We start from the raw sequence: 16,801 nt of genomic DNA, 5'->3' as shown, positions 1-16,801 counted from the left end.
CAGGGCCGGTGGGATCTCCATTTTTTAGCAAAAAAAATTTTGGGTAGAGACGTGTTCTGGTGTCTTTAAACCACGGGATTTGTAGTTGAGCGCATAAACCTGCGGATTTGGGGAGGCATGCACGCGAGAAATACAAGAGGTGGTCACGCTTGTTGGACTCCCTTGTAACCCCTGTGGGTACCCCTTCGAGTAGTAGCGCATTAGACAAAACCACGCACGGACTGTCTTCCAAGTACCCTCTGGGTATATCGGAAGCCCCCTAGCTCCCTTGAAACCTCGCCATAGATAAACCATCGGCCGTCTTGCTGCTACAATACACCAAGAACAGCACTCAGAGAGATTACTCGCCCGTACGATAGGGTAGTCGGGTTGTACGACTAAGGGTACGGTTGATCCTCCTTGGTTAGTGCCCTGAAAAATTGGGCCAAGTACTACTGTCAAACCCTTATGTATATTGCGATCTGTAGCACCTGACACTCCTGGAGACCATAGTTCCCTTCTCTATCTCTGGATCATGCATAATCTCTGCCAGATCAGATCTCACAAGTGGGGTTTTGTCGCAACAGCAGCAATCAGTTCCACCGTTCAGATCTATCAGAACAGCCATTTAGATCTATTAGATCCATCAGATCCGCAGCAGCAATCAGTTCCGCCGTTCAGATCTATCAGATCAGCCATTCAGATCTCTCAGATCCATCAGATCTGCCATCCAGATCTGAGTAGTTGTGTGGGTTCCTACACCTGGGCGTGATTGGCAGCATTGACATTTCTGAGATTCAGCTACTGCAGTATTCCTAAGCAAGGAGTAAAACTCCGTTCGGAGTAAATAAAAAAAAAAAGTCTGAGACCCCCCGCGGCGCTTATTGGTGACTTAGCCCATAAGAATCAGAACAACAAGCTGAACAAGGTGGTACCATTTAATTCTTAGTGCCAAAAAATTCGAGCGGTCCCAAATTTCAAGTAAATCGGCTCGATGCATGGTACAAACTAGAGCTCAAGCTATGGCGAATGAGAGGATGGACAGCCTTGAATCATCCTTGAAAGAGATCGTATCGCAGCTGAAGGATTTAACTGCAACACTCTCTAAGGGCAAGGTGGAGGCACGCGAGGAGGCATATATTGGCAATGAAAACAGTGAGGGTGAGTCTAGCCAGTCTCTTCACCTCTTTGGCACCCCCCAACAATCCCATCCGTGACCACCCAAGTTGGACATGTATAAATTTGATGGCTCTCACCCGACTGCATGGATAGCACAAATGGAGCAATATTTCACACTGAACTACATCCTGGATAATGCGACTCAGCTTAGTGTGGGTATCATGTACTTGGACAATGAAAGATGGCAATGGTGGCAATGGCATCAACGTTGCTATGGAAGGCCCTTGACGTGGGAGACATTCAAAAAAGCTCTTATGGATCGCTTTGACCATGAATCTGACTTTTTGGGCCGTCTCACTAAGCTCAGACAAACAGGAACAGTGAATGAATATATTGCAGCCTTTGAAGCCTTAGCTTTCCGCACAGGAGGTCTACACAATGAGTTATACACGAAATGTTTTGTCAATGGTCTCAAAGAAGCCATACAAGCCCACGTCTGACTGCACCACCCTAGCTCATGGCTACATGCTTGCAGGATAGCTCGTGAAGTCGAACGTGCGTTGGCGGCCCAGTCCAATCACCCAAATTTCATCGCCAAGGGTCGCCCCCCACAGGCTCAAAGCACTACCCAGACACTCAAGGTTCAAAAGGTGTCACCAGCAGAAATGGCGGAAAGAAGAAAGCAAGGATTATGTTACTACTGTGATGAGAAATACTCCCCCGGGCATAAATGCAAGGAGCCCAAATTTTTTCAAATTGATGCTACTAATCACAGTGCATCGGAGGAAGCCCCACCACTTGAGCAACCAGAGGAGGAAGAAGAGGACAACCAGCAGGACAATGTACCTGAAGAACCAGTTATCTCGCTGCATGCTTTGGCAAGGATTTCTTTGCCTCAAACTCTCAAAATCAGAGGTTTTATTAAGCATCGACCAGTAGTAGTCTTGATTGATAGTGGAAGTACACATAATTTTATCCATCAAAGAGTCGCGGAAGCAGTGCATTGTTTTGTCCAAGTAGTTTCTAACTTCCAGGTCCAAATTGTTGATGGGGGAACAATGAAATGTGAAGGCCACTGTGAAAATGTCAAACTTCAAATGGGGGATTATCAATTAAATACCCACATGTTTGCCATACACATGGGAGGGTGCGACATTGTCCTCGATGCTGAATGGCTTCACACACTTGGCCCAATCACAATGGATTTCCAGGAGTTATATATGAGCTTTAAGCAGAACAACCACACACATACCCTCCGCAGACTCCAGGCGGGAGCTCCCTCTATCATCAGCTCACATCGGATGGAAAAATTGTTAAAAAAGGGCCACCATGGAGTTATAGCTCAATTTAATGCCATCCAGGCCTGCGAACCCAATCCTATTCATATTCATCCTGAGATGCAACAGATCTTAAACAACCATCTGCCAGTCTTTGACAAGCCTCATGAGCTTCCACCCTCGAGAGGGGAACATGATCATAGCATTACTTTGGTCCCAAGGGCCCAACCACCAAATGTGCGCCCATATAGATATCTGTTTGCCCAAAAGAATGAAATAGAAAAAATAATCAAGGAACTCTTGGAAGCAGGCGTCATTCGTCCTAGCATTAGTCCTTATTCATCGCCGGTGGTCATGGTGCTCAAGAAAGATGGGGAATGGCATATGTGTCCAGACTTCAGGGCCCTTAATAAGTTGACAGTCAAAGATAAATTTCCCATCCCGGTTGTTGATGATTTGCTGGATGAACTAAATGGGTTCAATTCTTTACTAAGCTTGACCTTCGCTCGGGCTACCACCAAATTTGCATGAAAGAAGTAGACATTCCAAAGACTGCTTTCCGAACTCATGAAGGCCATTATGAGTTCCTAGTCATGCCATTTGGTCTTTGTAATGCCCCATCCACTTTTCAGAGCCTTATGAACCACCTGCTCAAACCATATCTCAGAAAATTTGTCCTTGTTTTCTTTGATGACATCCTCATCTACAGTCGCACCTAGGCCGCACATCTTCAGCATGTAGATCTGCTCTTACAACTGCTCCGCAAGCATAAATTATTTGTCAAGATGTCCAAGTGTTCTTTTGGCATGGAAGAAGTTGAGTATTTGGGCCACATTGTGGGGCGTGAAGGTGTCAGGGTGGACCCCAAAAAGATCCAGGCAATGCAAGATTGGCCTCAACCTAAGACATTGAAGAGCCTGAGAGGGTTTGTGGGTCTCACAGGCTACTATCGCAAATTTGTCCGCAATTATGGTCGCATTGCTAGGCCCCTCACTCAACTCCTGAAGGAAAATTCATTCCTCTGGAATGATGAAGCACAACAGGCCTTTACAGCTCTCAAACATGCCATGTGTTCCACTCCAATCTTAGCACTACCCAGCTTCACCAAATCTTTTGTGATTGAATGCGATGCTTTGGGTACAGGTATTGGGGCAGTCTTAATGCAGGAAGGTCGACCCTTGGCCTTCACGAGCCAACAACTAAGTGGGAAGAATCTAGGACAAGCTACCTATGAGAAGGAGATGATGGCCATCTTACATGTAGTAGATACCTGGCGACCATACTTATTGGGGTGATGTTTCCAAATCCGCACAGACCATCAAAGCCTTAAATATTTTTTGGAGCAACGCCTATCCTCACCACAACAAAATAAATGGCTCGCCAAAATGCTAGGATATGATTATGAGATAATTTACAAGAAAGGGCGCGAAAATATTGTAGCAGATGCGTTATCCCGCCAATTTGAGGAGGAAAGTACCTTGCTTGCAATTTCCCTTCCCATTCCAGAATGGATTGAAGAGGCTCGCAAGGAATGGTTTTCACATCCCTGGCTCTCCCAACTCATTAATCAATTGCAGGCGGATCCAAATTCCACAGCGGGCTACTCGTGGCAAGATGAGATTCTTCGCTACAAGGATAGAGTCGTAATATCACCAACATCCACCCTCAAAAGCCGCATTTTGGCGGAGTTGCACTCATCTCCCACTGCAGGACATTCAGGCTTTCAGAAGACGTATGCTCGCACTCGAAGATCTTTTTTTTGGACAGGCATGAAAAAGGACATTCTTACTTTTGTAGCTGAATGCGACGTCTGTCAGTGCCACAAAGGAGAAACAATCAAATCCCCAGGCACATTACAGCCATTGCCCATCCCGGCCTCAATCTGGATGGAGGTTTCTATGGATTTCATTACAGGTCTTCCAAAGTTAGGAAACAAGTCAGTCATCATGGTGGTTGTGGACAGACTTTCTAAGTATGCTCATTTTTGCGCCCTACCCCACCCTTTTACACTGACTTTGGTCGCTCAATATTTCATGGATCAGATCTTCAAATTGCATGGCATGCCCACTTCCATTATGTCTGATCGTGACCCGGTCTTCACCAGTAACTTTTGGCAGGAACTCTTCCGGCTACAAGGTACCCAACTACAACTCAGTACTTCCTATCATCCACAAACTGATGGTCAAACTGAAGCAGTCAACAAATGTCTAGAAACATACCTTAGGTGTTTCACTTCAGAAAAGCAACATCTCTAGGTACAATGGTTACCTCTAGCTGAATGGTGGTATAACACCAACTATCATGCCACCACCAAAATGACTCCATATGAAGCAGTTTATGGTCAACTCCCTCCTTCCCCTACTTCTTATATCAAGGGATGCTCGAAGGTACAAGCAGTGGATCAACTCCTATAGAACCGCACAACCATGCTGGCCCACCTTAGAGAGAATCTTCATCAAGCTCAAAACCGCATGAAGCAACAGGTAGATCAACATCGCTCAGAACGCCAATTTCAAGAAGGGGATCAGGTATTTTTGAGGCTGCAACCATATAAGCAAACATCACTCAAAGACAAGGGTTGTCAGAAACTATCTCCAAAATTCTACGGACCGTATCAAGTACTTCAGCGCATTGGAGAAGTTGCCTACAAGCTAGCTTTGCCACCCACTGCAAAAATCCATCCAGTTTTCCATGTCTCATGCCTCAAGAAAGTGATTGGGAACAATTGCAGAATTCAAACCAATCTACCTGAACTGGATGAAGAAGGGTCAATCTGGCTCCAACCTAAACAGGTTCTTGATACACGAGAAAGGCACCTGCGTGGCCGCATGATCAAGGAAGTCCTCGTCAAGTGGAAAGACACCTCTCCGGAAGATGCAACCTGGGAACCAGCCACTATTCTTCAGTAGTTTCCGTAGCTTCAGCCTTAAGGACAAGGCTATTATTATCGAGGAGGGCATGTTAGGGTCCCACCCTAACCCCCTTATTTCTGTAATAGGATCGAGTCATAGTTATAGTTAAGTAAAGAGTCAATAAAGCCCATATTAATAAATGTAAGTGGTCAACCCGCATTTAATGAAGGGACCACAGTTAGTTGCAAATGGGCCATGGTATTAGATAGATGGTATTAATAAGAACCATGGTATTGCCCCATGGTATTGCATGTATGAATCCTATATAAAGGATAGAGACTCCCCTCGAGGAGCATCGTGTCTTATTTTGTAATCGAGCTCTGCTCTATTGGAGGTTGCCCCCTCGAAGAGGCAAATGAACATTGCCTTCTGAATAATAAAATACTACTTGTTATTTCTCATTGTTCTATGTTCTGGGTATATTTCTTCGCATATTTGGTATTCTGGTATCGTCTTGCAGGTTAAGAGCATAACAGATCCATTCCTCACGAAGTTGAAGGAAACCCGTGATGAGTTGTCTGCTACAGGGCATACACCTCAGGATTCAGAGTTGGTTAGATTGGCCCTCAATTCTTTCTCAGATGAGTGGCAAGTCTTTGTCCAGAGTATCCTGGGCAGAGCAGCATTGTCGAATTGGGATGAAACGTGGGCAGCTCTAAAACAAGACGAGCTGAGGAGAGACTTAGTCAAGGTCAAACTTGACGGAAGCAGCAGCAGTAGTGGGTCGAAGCCCAAGGAGGAGGAGGATAATGGAACCCTTGCATCGAAGGGACAGTAGGAGCAGTGAAGACGTAAGAAGGACATCTCGAAGATCAAGTGTTTCAGGTGTGGTGAGATGGGCCACTACGCTACTCAGTGTCCTCTCAAGAAGGACAAGGATAAGAAACACGATTTGAAGGTTGTGCCTGCGAAGATCGAAGAAGAGTTCGCCATGACAGTGAAGATACCTCCAAGAGGGAGGTGGGATGATTTGGAGCTATAGTTCGAAAGAGCTACAGATGGGCGGGATCATTAAGGAGTCCACCTCTTGGATCACTACCTTGCTACAGGAACCCAGTTTTGTAGTAGCAGGAGGGACTAGTGTCGAATGGTGCCAAGGAGTGTCGGGGAGATAGTTGCAATAGCTAGGAGCGCCAGAGTCTGAGCAGCGCAAAGCAGAGTTGGCAACAGTGTAGATGGCACAGAGCAAAGGTCAATAGCAGCACAATAGATTTAGAGGGTTAGCGCAAAGACTAGCAGCAGTCAGTTCCAGCATTCATGTGGTATCATACTGAACACAGTTGGTTCAGTAATTTTGGATGTTTTTCAGTTGCTTCTATCAGCAACTGAATTGTAGTATGGATGCAGTGTTAGCAGTGGCAGTGCTAGCAACATAGCAGATGCAACATTTGAGAGGGAGCTACAGTACAGATGAAGCATTGGCAGTGGTAGTGTCAAAGGCAGCAGTACAGTTACTATAACAGCGCAGTAGTTGGTGGACAGCATGTCAGACATCAGCAGCGCAGAGGACGATGCTTCAGAGTCAGAGCAGTATGCAACAGCAATATATTGCTACAACACATTCCTCGCTAAGAGGGAGTGTTGATTTGGGGCAGCATTGGATGTGCTCTAGGCCTCAAATTTTGCAGAGAGGCTTAGGCACATGTATTCCAAAGAACCCAGAAAGTGTTTTGGGAAATTCCACCCTGAAACGATTTTATTAAAATAATTAATATTTTAATGGAGTTCCTAGGTCTAAACTTAGGAAAATTAAAATATTAATGGTTATTAATCTAATTGTGGGTGTAACTTCTAGAAGAAGACGGAGATCAAGCCAAAACGATCTGAGCCTTTGATTAGGAGTTAATCTAGGTGATTGGTTGTCGAACAGAAAGCTATAAGAAGGGGCTTGAGGGTCATTTGGAAAATACACTGAGAGATCGAGAGATTGAATTTCCGAAGTGAGAAGTTATCGGGAGGAAATTATAATTGAGTATATTTCTTGCAGTTGACAGGCAGGGATAGCATCTGGAGAGAGAGAGAGATTTTCTCAACCAAAGAATCATCAACAGAGAGAGGCAGAGAGTGATCTAGCAACTCTCACGCAGAGGTTGACAAAGGGCCACGAAAGGCCATGCAGAGGTAGCGCAGAGGATGAGAAAGAGTCCGAGATTTAGCTGGAGAGAGTCAGTTTCAAAAGCCAGAAGCCAGAGTGTGAGACCGGGAGGCGAGAGCAGAGACTCCAGGCAGCAAATCGATCAGCGAACTAGGTGACGCAGTGCCTAGAGAGGTTGACGCAGGGACTGCATTAGGACTGCGCAGAGGCACCATAGGGCCTACCAGAGGCACTTCATCCAGAGTCCAGATCAGCCGGGATTTTCTCAGTGATTGTGTGAGGTAATCTCACAAATCTTTCTGCCAGTATTCCTCTCTGTAACTGAATAACCAGAGAGGTATTCAGAGATGTATTCAGAATTTGTTAATGCGTAATAATAATAAACCCTCAGAGCTGTTGCACCGGTTTTCCCGCATTGAGTTTTTCCGGGGACATTTGTCCAAAAATAATGGTGTCTATTGTGTTGTATTTTCTTTCTTGCTCAATATCCTGTTTTCGCTTATAATTTAATCAAGTGAAGGCTGTAGTGTATGTATCACAATATTTGCCATAGAAAACTGCAAGTAATTTGTTGAAAGGAATTTAACAAATAGGAGTAATATCATTAGTTGTTGCAGTAGGGGTTTCTGTTAAGGAATTTTCACATAAGGGTTGGATCAACCTTTGGTTCCAACTCGTTCCAACCTGTAATAAGAAAATTAGAGGAGACCAACACTTTCTCTATTCGCATCACATGGCTATGTAGCCCCTCAATGGATTGCCCCTTCAATCATTATGTAATCCTTATTAATTGTGCATAATCTTATTAAAACCCTTTATAACATAAACCAAGAAAGGATAAAATAGAAAAATCCAACCCATACAATGTATACATGGTGTTTGTAAAATAAAATTTCTGTTATGGCATACAGTGATCTCAAAGTTCAACAATAACTTGAGAGAAGAGGGTAACTTTTTATAATTTACTTTATAATGACAGTTCAACCTCTCTCTGAAAAGTAATATTTCACTTGTCATCCGAATGTCGAAGACTAAGTGAATTATAACCAAATATATTTTTAATACAATGATTTGCCAATAAGGCAGTTCAACTCGACTCAAATGACCTTTCGAAACCAATGTTCCACTTGCAGTCATCCTAAAAAGACCAAAAGTAAATGATCTTAATCAAAAGATGCTCAACGTTCCACTTGAATGACCCAACAGCTAGCTTGCTTGACTCGACTTGCTTGCTTAGAGTGATTTTGGTCCATGAATAACTCGACTTGGATCATTGGATGTTCAACACGGTACTTTGGATGAGGACTTGACATTACAATGATTACTTTCTTGTCCACCTGAGATGCCCTTGACCTTCAAATGGCTAGTTTTGCCCCCCAAGATTCCTCCTTTGCTAACTTTATTGACTAGTTTGCCCCTTCACGCCAAGTCTTTTGACCCCACATGGCATATAGTGAGGACATCATCATGCAACATATGAGGAACTCCAATGTCCTAGGGAAACTGAAAATTCTTCAACCTAAAATTCGTGTGGCTGATTCCGTAGACCACTTTTGATGTATTGCATATCTCATTCTATCAAAATATGTCCCTATTATGCCACTTGGAAACCCCACAAACTGTTGGACCACCTTTGATTGCCATTTTCTTGATGATGCTTTCATAACTTGGCAAAAATTCAATGTGGCATGTCATCTATATTTGTTGTTGAGCATTTTGGGACTAAGTTGACTTTTTTCCTTCTGAGAACACATGAATTGGGAGACGTGGACTGCCTCAGGAAGTGTGAACATGTAGAAAAAATATGAGAGTGCCATTTTGAGAATTGTCTAGTGAATATCCCCTGGTCAGAGAATGCATACAGACTCAATGACACAACCATGTGGGAATGACAAGGTGCGCATGGGACATGCACTAGTCCTACAATATGTTATCACCCCTACAAATTGATGGCTACTCTAAACCTAAGTCATAGCGGTCACCAAGCCTAAACCTTCAAGTTCGAAATTTGACAAACCTAAAAAAAATTTATGGTTCATTCAAATTCGACAACAGGTTCAAGTTAGGGTTATGCATCTCAAACATCTATGATGGTTGATCGGGCCTCTATGTAGACTGTTTGTGAACCCTTTGTTAGTGCTTGAGCTTCGTTGCCTCCCTCCCTGCTGCATGTAAAGTTTCGATCAAGGCTCACTACCTCACTCTTGAGTCCCCACTGCCTGTAAACAATAAACTTTGTCGAGCTCACCAAGATGTGATTTCTTCTAAACCTTACCTCAAGCTTCGATGCCTCCCTTGCCGAGTGACAACTGCTGCACTTAAACATTTCAAAAATCAATGGGGAAGGGAAAGGACAAAGACTCAACCAATCCTATCATAATGACCTCCCTAATATTATGCTCGAGCACCCATCGTGAGTCGCCATCGACTACTACCTATATGTAGCCGACCCTAGACTTAAAATTTCTGTAATATTTCATTATGTTTATATTTATATTTTATTCTAATGTTTATGACATATGTTATATTTTATTCTATATAATATATATATATTGAAAATGTATATAGTTGATGTTGAAGTTTCTAATTTTACTTAGTTAGAAACCCTCCATGCACTTTATCTGATTTATTCCTACCTACTTGTTATTTTTCCTTTAACAAGTTATTTACAAAGAAAATACTGAAAAGAAACACCAGTGCATGCTCAACATATTACAAATCAACAACTAAAAGAAACAAGAACAAACACACCACATGACACCATTATGTTTGAACCAATGTCCCCGGAAAAACCCAATGTGGGAAAACCGGTGTAGCTATCTGAGGGTTTTCTTATTAAGCAATATCAGAGTACAATATGGGTTCCGAAACTGGCCTACCCAATAGAGAATTTCCTTAGCAGCTATACCTCACAGTTTGAGAGAAATTTCCTGGTTGAAACCCCAGAAAAACCTTTCGGCAGTTCCTCAGCACAAAACTACTCTTGCAACCCCAACGTCTGCCCAATCTGGACTGCGTCAGCCCCTCTCTATCTCACGCTAGCCCTGCGTCAGCCCCAGGAGGCCTTGCGTCAGCTTTCTGGACCTCTACGTCAAACACACAGGCCTCTCTAGTGCTTTGCACAACACTTGGTTGCCTCCGCTTGGCCCTGCGTGAGCCCTTCCTGGCTCTTCGACGCTCTCCTTGGTTGTTGCGCTGCTCTCCCGGCATAATCTCTGCCTTCTCTGTTTCTTTGTACTCATTGCCCCTCAACTGCTCTCCCGATCACTGATTCTATCTCTCTTAGCAAACCCCGCTCTAGAGAATAGAATGACTAATCACTATGGTGTACTCTCCAAGTGACCCTCAAGCCTCCTCTTATACTTTTCCTATTGACATCTCAATGGCCAAGATTAAGTCCCTAATCAACGGCTAAGGTTAGATCTGGCTTGATCCATGTCTTTTGGACCACTCTAACACAGATTCATATTAATACACATTAATATTTTATTTTCCCTAAGTTCAGACTTAGGGACTCCATTAAAAATATTAATTATTTTAATATCTCATGATCTGTTTAGAATCTTCCCAAACCCTTTCTAGGTATTGGAAATCTCATGTGCCCCAACCTCTCCACCAAATTTCGTGGCTAGAAGCCTAGAACACATCCGATGCTACCCCAAATCAACACTTCCTCTTAGTGAGGATTGTGCTTTAGCAATACTCCTCACTGAGTATTACCCTGATCATCCGGCATCGGTACCTATGCTAATGCTAGGCCTTCCTGCCCAACATCCTCTACACTGCTGCCTCCTGTACTGCTGCCCATGGTTCTGCCACTACCACTGTTGCATCTGTATGACAACTCCCTCTACATCCGTGCTGCTGCTGGTCCTTTCTCCCAGCACTGCATCTGCACTGCACCTCCTCTCATCATGTTGCATCGTGCTGCCCACTACTGCACTGCAACTTAGTTACTGAGAAGTAAGTAACTGATCCTCCAACTGACCTCCCTGTTGGGCTAGAAACACCCACTGATGCTGAAGCTCCCTCTGCCGCTGACAAGTGCTCCCTCTCTCTGACCTCTGCACTGCTGCAACAACTCCCTGCATCTCACACCGTTGCACACCTCTTTGTACCTTCCTGCACTGGTGCAACACTCTTGTGCCTCTCGCATTGTTGCAGTCTACTAACTCTTTGTTGTCTTGGGACTTATGCACTATAGTTCTCTCTGTCGCTCCATCTGCATCTTTCTCTACCCACCCAACCAATCCTACTACTCCTCATCGGGGCTCCCGTAGCAAGGTCTAATCCAAGAGGCTGGGTACCTCAAGGATCCTGCCCCTCACCACCTGTAGTCAGTCTGACTACAGCTGTATGTCTCCCCACTTCCGCTCAAGTGGTGCGTGTGCACTCATGGCACAGTCATCGTCTGTCAAAACTTCCTTCTTTGCCCATGCTAACACTGCCTTGGTCTCGGAAGACTCTCCCTTACTCTTCTTCCTTGGGCACTGGGTCGCATAATGACCCATCTCCCCACAGTGGAAGCACTTGATCTTGGAGAGATCTTTCTTCTTCCGCTTCTCCTGCTTTCCCTCAGATGCTAGGGCCACATCCTCCTCCTCCTATTTGACCTTGATTCCTTTGCTGTTGCTACCTGTCTTCAACTGCCGTCTGATCTCTTCCTAGCGAAGAGCTGCCCGCATCTCGTCCCAAGGTAGGAGAGTCCATCTGCCCAAGATGCACTGGACAAATACTTCCCACTCTTCTGAGATAGCATTCAGGGTTGTCCTCACCATAAGCTCCTAATCCAGTGTCGCTCCTATAGAAGTCAACTGGTCTCGGATCTCATTCAGTCCTCTGAGGAAGGTGTCAATCGACTAATCCTTCTTCATCTGATACGACCTCATCTGGTTCTCGAGCAACATTCTTCTCTGCACAGAAGTATGCTAGTACAGGTTCTTGAGAGCCTCCCACATCTCAATTGCCGTTTCCTTCTTGACTATATGTGGTACCACATGATCCTTAACCCCGTCAAGGATAATGCGCTTGGCCCTCGCCATCGCCTCTTTGTACCTGTCATTATCATTGGGGTCGACTGGGATAGCTACTACCTTTAAGGCGAAGTTCTTGTGTTGTAGCTTTGATACCACTTGTTATAGATCTAATCCAAAAATATATGATAATAGAAAATAACCCAAGAATAACAAGATAGAAATAGATAGAAAGGCTTCTTTATTGATCAAACCCTTAAGGTAGGGCAACACCATACATTCACTCCTTAAGGAAGGAGAGCACTCCACAAGCCATATGCCTGTTCATACAATATTCCTTCACTTCATATCTCTCCATGTGGAGTCTCTAGCCTCTATATAAGCCTCATACATACAATACCATGCATCATTACCATGGTTTCCTCATATCATCAACTAATACCATGGGCCCATTACATTATTATTAACTACTTGTGGTCCCTTACATGACATGGGTTAACCACCTTATTTATTACTATGGCCCATCCCATTATTACATTATTACCTTGGGTACCTCCCTTGGTACCCCATGTTATCCCCCCTAGGTATATAACATTCCACCCCCCTAAGCATGTTTCGTCCCCGAAACATGGGAAGAACATAAATAGTAAGATCTACTCAAAAGAGTAGTCCACTGATACCATGCACGTGCATCTAGCCATCCAAGAGAAAGGTGAACCCTCGATCTCGCTGGTGCCTCGCTCTCTTGAGCTGGAAGTTGACCTTGGCAGCTCTTCTGTGTTGATGTGTAGTGGGTGGATCTTCTCTCCTCGCTATCCGTCATGTGACTCCTTGGTTTCCATCTTGATGGTTGTCTTGTGGGGTGATGTGGGTGATGATATGTTGAAGTTTTAACCCACGATGGCTTTTGCTTAACCTGGCTCTAATACCACTTGTTGTAGCTCTGATACCACTTGTTATAGATCTAATCCAAAAATATATGATAATAGAAAATAACCCAAGAATAACAAGATAGAAATATATAGAAATGCTTCTTTATTGATCAAACCCTTAAGGTAGGGCAACACCATACATTCACTCCTTAAGGAAGGAGAGCACTCCACAAGCCATATGCCTGTTCATACAATATTCCTTCACTTCATATCTCTCCATGTGGAGTCTCTAGCCTCTATATAGGCCTCATACATACAATACCATGCATCATTACCATGGTTTCCTCATACCATCAACTAATACCATGGGCCCATTACATTATTATTAACTACTTGTGGTCCCTTACATGACATGGGTTAACCACCTTATTTATTACTATGGCCCATCCCATTATTACATTATTACCTTGGGTACCTCCCTTGATACCCCATGTTATCCCCCCTAGGTATATAACATCTTGACACGATTCCTGTCAAGCACTGATAAGATTTTGGCCTTCCAAATTGCGAAGTTCTATGCTCCATCCAGTCTATCCTGGTCTCTTACCCCGTGTAGTGCCATGACGCTCCTCTACTTCCCTCCTGGAAGTTCTCTGTTCGACTCCTTTGAGTCTCTACTTCCCGTCTGCAAATTCTCTTCTGGACTCCCTCTGAGTCCTTATTTCCCTCCTGGAAATCCTTCTACCGCTTGTCGAGATGCCCCCTACTTTGATCATCTTGTGCAACTGCACTGCTGATCCGGGTTCCTTGGCTAGAAACCCTTGGTAACAACACCTCTGGCCTTGCTTTTTCAGGTACTGTTCTGACTATAGTACCTCACTAGCTCCACTTTGCAATATTCCTGCAACCTTCTAGACCCCAGCAACTGCCTCTCTGTGAACTGCATCAGCCACTCTCTTCCTCACGTTGGTTCTGCGTCACCCCGGATGGGTCTACGTCAACCCTGGGATGCCCTGCGTCAGCCCTTTAACCCTCTGCGTCAGCAACGCTAGCCTCTCTGGGACTCTGTGCAGTTCTCGGCTTCTTTTGCGTGGCTCTGGCTGTCACACTTCCTTGCCTTCTGTGCTACTAGAAACAACTTTTGTCACCTCGGGACAGCTGTTTTCTGCTGCTATTGCTCCGCTCGGCTGATGTCTTTTAGTCCTCCTGTTCTGCAATCACGCTCTGATAACATGTTGAAGTTTCTAATTTTACTTAGTTAGAAACCCTCCATGCACTTTATCTGATTTATTCCTACTTACTTGTTATTTTTCCTTTAACAAGTTATTTACAAAGTAAATACTGAAAATAAACACCAATGCATGCTCAACATATTACAGATCAACAACTAAAAGAAACAAGAACAAACACACCACATGACACCATTATTTTTGGACCAATGTCCCGGAAAAACCCAATGCGGGAAAATCGGTGCAGCTATCTGAGGGTTTTCTTATTAAGCAATATCAGAGTACAATCTGGGTACCGAAACTGGCCTACCCAACAGAGAATTTCTTTAGCAGCTATACCTCACAATTTGAGAGAAATCTCCTAGCTGAAACCCCGGAAAAACCTTCGGGCAGCTCCTCAGCACAAAACTGCTCCTGCAACCCCAGCGTCTGCCCAATCTGGACTGCATCAGCCCCTTTCTATCTCACGCTAGCCCTGCTTCAGCCCCAGGAGGCCCTGCGTCAGCATTCTGGGCCTCTGCGTCAGACACTCTGGCCTCTCTGGTGTTCTGCGCAGCACTTGGCTGCCTCTGCTTGGCCCTGCATGAGCCCTTGCTGGCTCTGCGTCACTCTCCTTGGTTGCTGCGCTGCTCTCCCGGCACAATCTCTGCCTTCTCTGTTTCTCTGTACTCAATGCCACTCATCGGCTCTCCCGATCACTGTTTCTATCTCTCTTAACAAACCCCGCACTAGAGAATAGAATGACTGATCATTGTGGTGTACTCTCCAAGTGACCCTCAAGCCTCCTCTTATACTTTTCCTCTTGACATCTCAACAGCAGAGATTAAGTCCCTAATCAACTGCTAAGATTAGATCTGGCTTGATCCATGTCTTTTGGACCACTCTAACACAGATTCATATTAAGACACATTAATATTTTATTTTCCCTAAGTTTAGACTTAGGGACTTCATTAAAAATATTAATTATTTTAATATCTCATGATCTATGTAGAATCTGTCCAAACCCTTTCTGGGTATTGGAGATCTCATGTGCCCCAACCTCTCCACCAAATTTCGTGGCTAGAACACCATCCGATGCTACCCCAAATCAACAATTGAACCTAAAATCGAACCTCATTCGAAACTTATCAGAAAATTTGAATCTGAATTGAACTTAATCATTGTCAAACCCAAAACATATGGGTTAGTTATAAAACATGAGTTCCAGCGAGATCCATAGGGACTTAACCCATAGGGATTGGCCATGGGCGACCATAACAAGCCTAGGATACCATAATACAGGGCCTCCACATGGGTTACAAGGATTTTGACTTGCTTTCGTTGGGCTTACAATAATGCTGCCAAAAAAGAAAAAGTGCACATATACCCTCGCTGAAATGAGGGGTAACAAAGCCCACTCGGAGAAGGACAATAGAAGCCAATATTCAAACTTGAAATTTATATTTCTAAAACAAAGTTCCAGAAACTCCCATCAAAGAGTATCAGTGGTTATGGGTTCTTCTGGTATCAAAGACCAAAATTCGTTGGTCAAATGACAAAGATTGCAGTTCTGGTTTGTAAGAAGTTACAATTTCCAATCATATCAAGTATGTTTATGCATGCCTGTTTTCGAATCTTACAGAGATGGAAGATTTTATCAATCCGGTGAACTTGACTTTTGATAAAGACTAATAAATATCCAGGTTTATCTTCACTTTCAAATCAAACATCACATGGTTAGCATCTGGTAAATTTATCTAGAAAATCTCAGCTCTTGAGATTGCAGACTAGTTACAAACTCCTTATTCAGGGATGAATTCCAGAGGCAATTAAATTAACATTCTTTACTTTTTCTTCTAGCTGACCACATTTTACTATTTTGATAACAGGAAAGAGTAACCTGAATAAATTTAAGTGAAAATAAAATCAACTCTTCATAAAGTGACTCCACAGCTCCTTTAGCATGACTTTAGTTGCATCTGCCAATAGATAGATGAGGCTAATTTTACTTTAGCTCAACTTTGAACTTTCTAAGCTAGATGCAACTGACTATAGAAAGGATCATGTTACAAAAAAACAGATCTAGGAAACAATTCCATATTCACACAGTACCATATAATGCACATTTTAGTGTTTTGGAGCTTGACTGTAAAGATTTTGACATGATAAGCATTCCAAAATTGGAGAAAGAAAGCTTAGAGTGAAAATGAAATTACGTCAATCAAAACTTAATTTCAAAAGGCTTAATGTCCAGGCAGTTTCACTTCTTCACATTAGTTAGGTAACTAAAGAAAACACTTGTCCTTAAGCTGTTTTCCCCAGCTATATGTCATTTGAACACAGCAGTGAAATATTTATTTCAACTA

General features: G+C 43.7%; 1 protein-coding gene across 2 annotated transcripts in view; it reads right to left on the bottom strand.

The window, feature by feature from the left end:
- Positions 1–16,801, bottom strand: part of LOC149161225 (TOM1-like protein 3) — a 276,511-nt gene that overhangs the window by 44,347 nt on the left and 215,363 nt on the right. The window lies entirely within an intron of this gene.

The sequence above is a fragment of the Pinus tabuliformis genome, chromosome 5_2 (genome assembly GCF_031772625.1).
Source record: "Pinus tabuliformis cultivar Carrire ecotype Pingquan chromosome 5_2, CPIR1, whole genome shotgun sequence".
Taxonomy (NCBI): domain Eukaryota; kingdom Viridiplantae; phylum Streptophyta; class Pinopsida; order Pinales; family Pinaceae; genus Pinus; species Pinus tabuliformis.
Note: the sequence above shows the minus strand (reverse complement) of the source record. Positions and strands in the feature narration are given on the sequence as shown.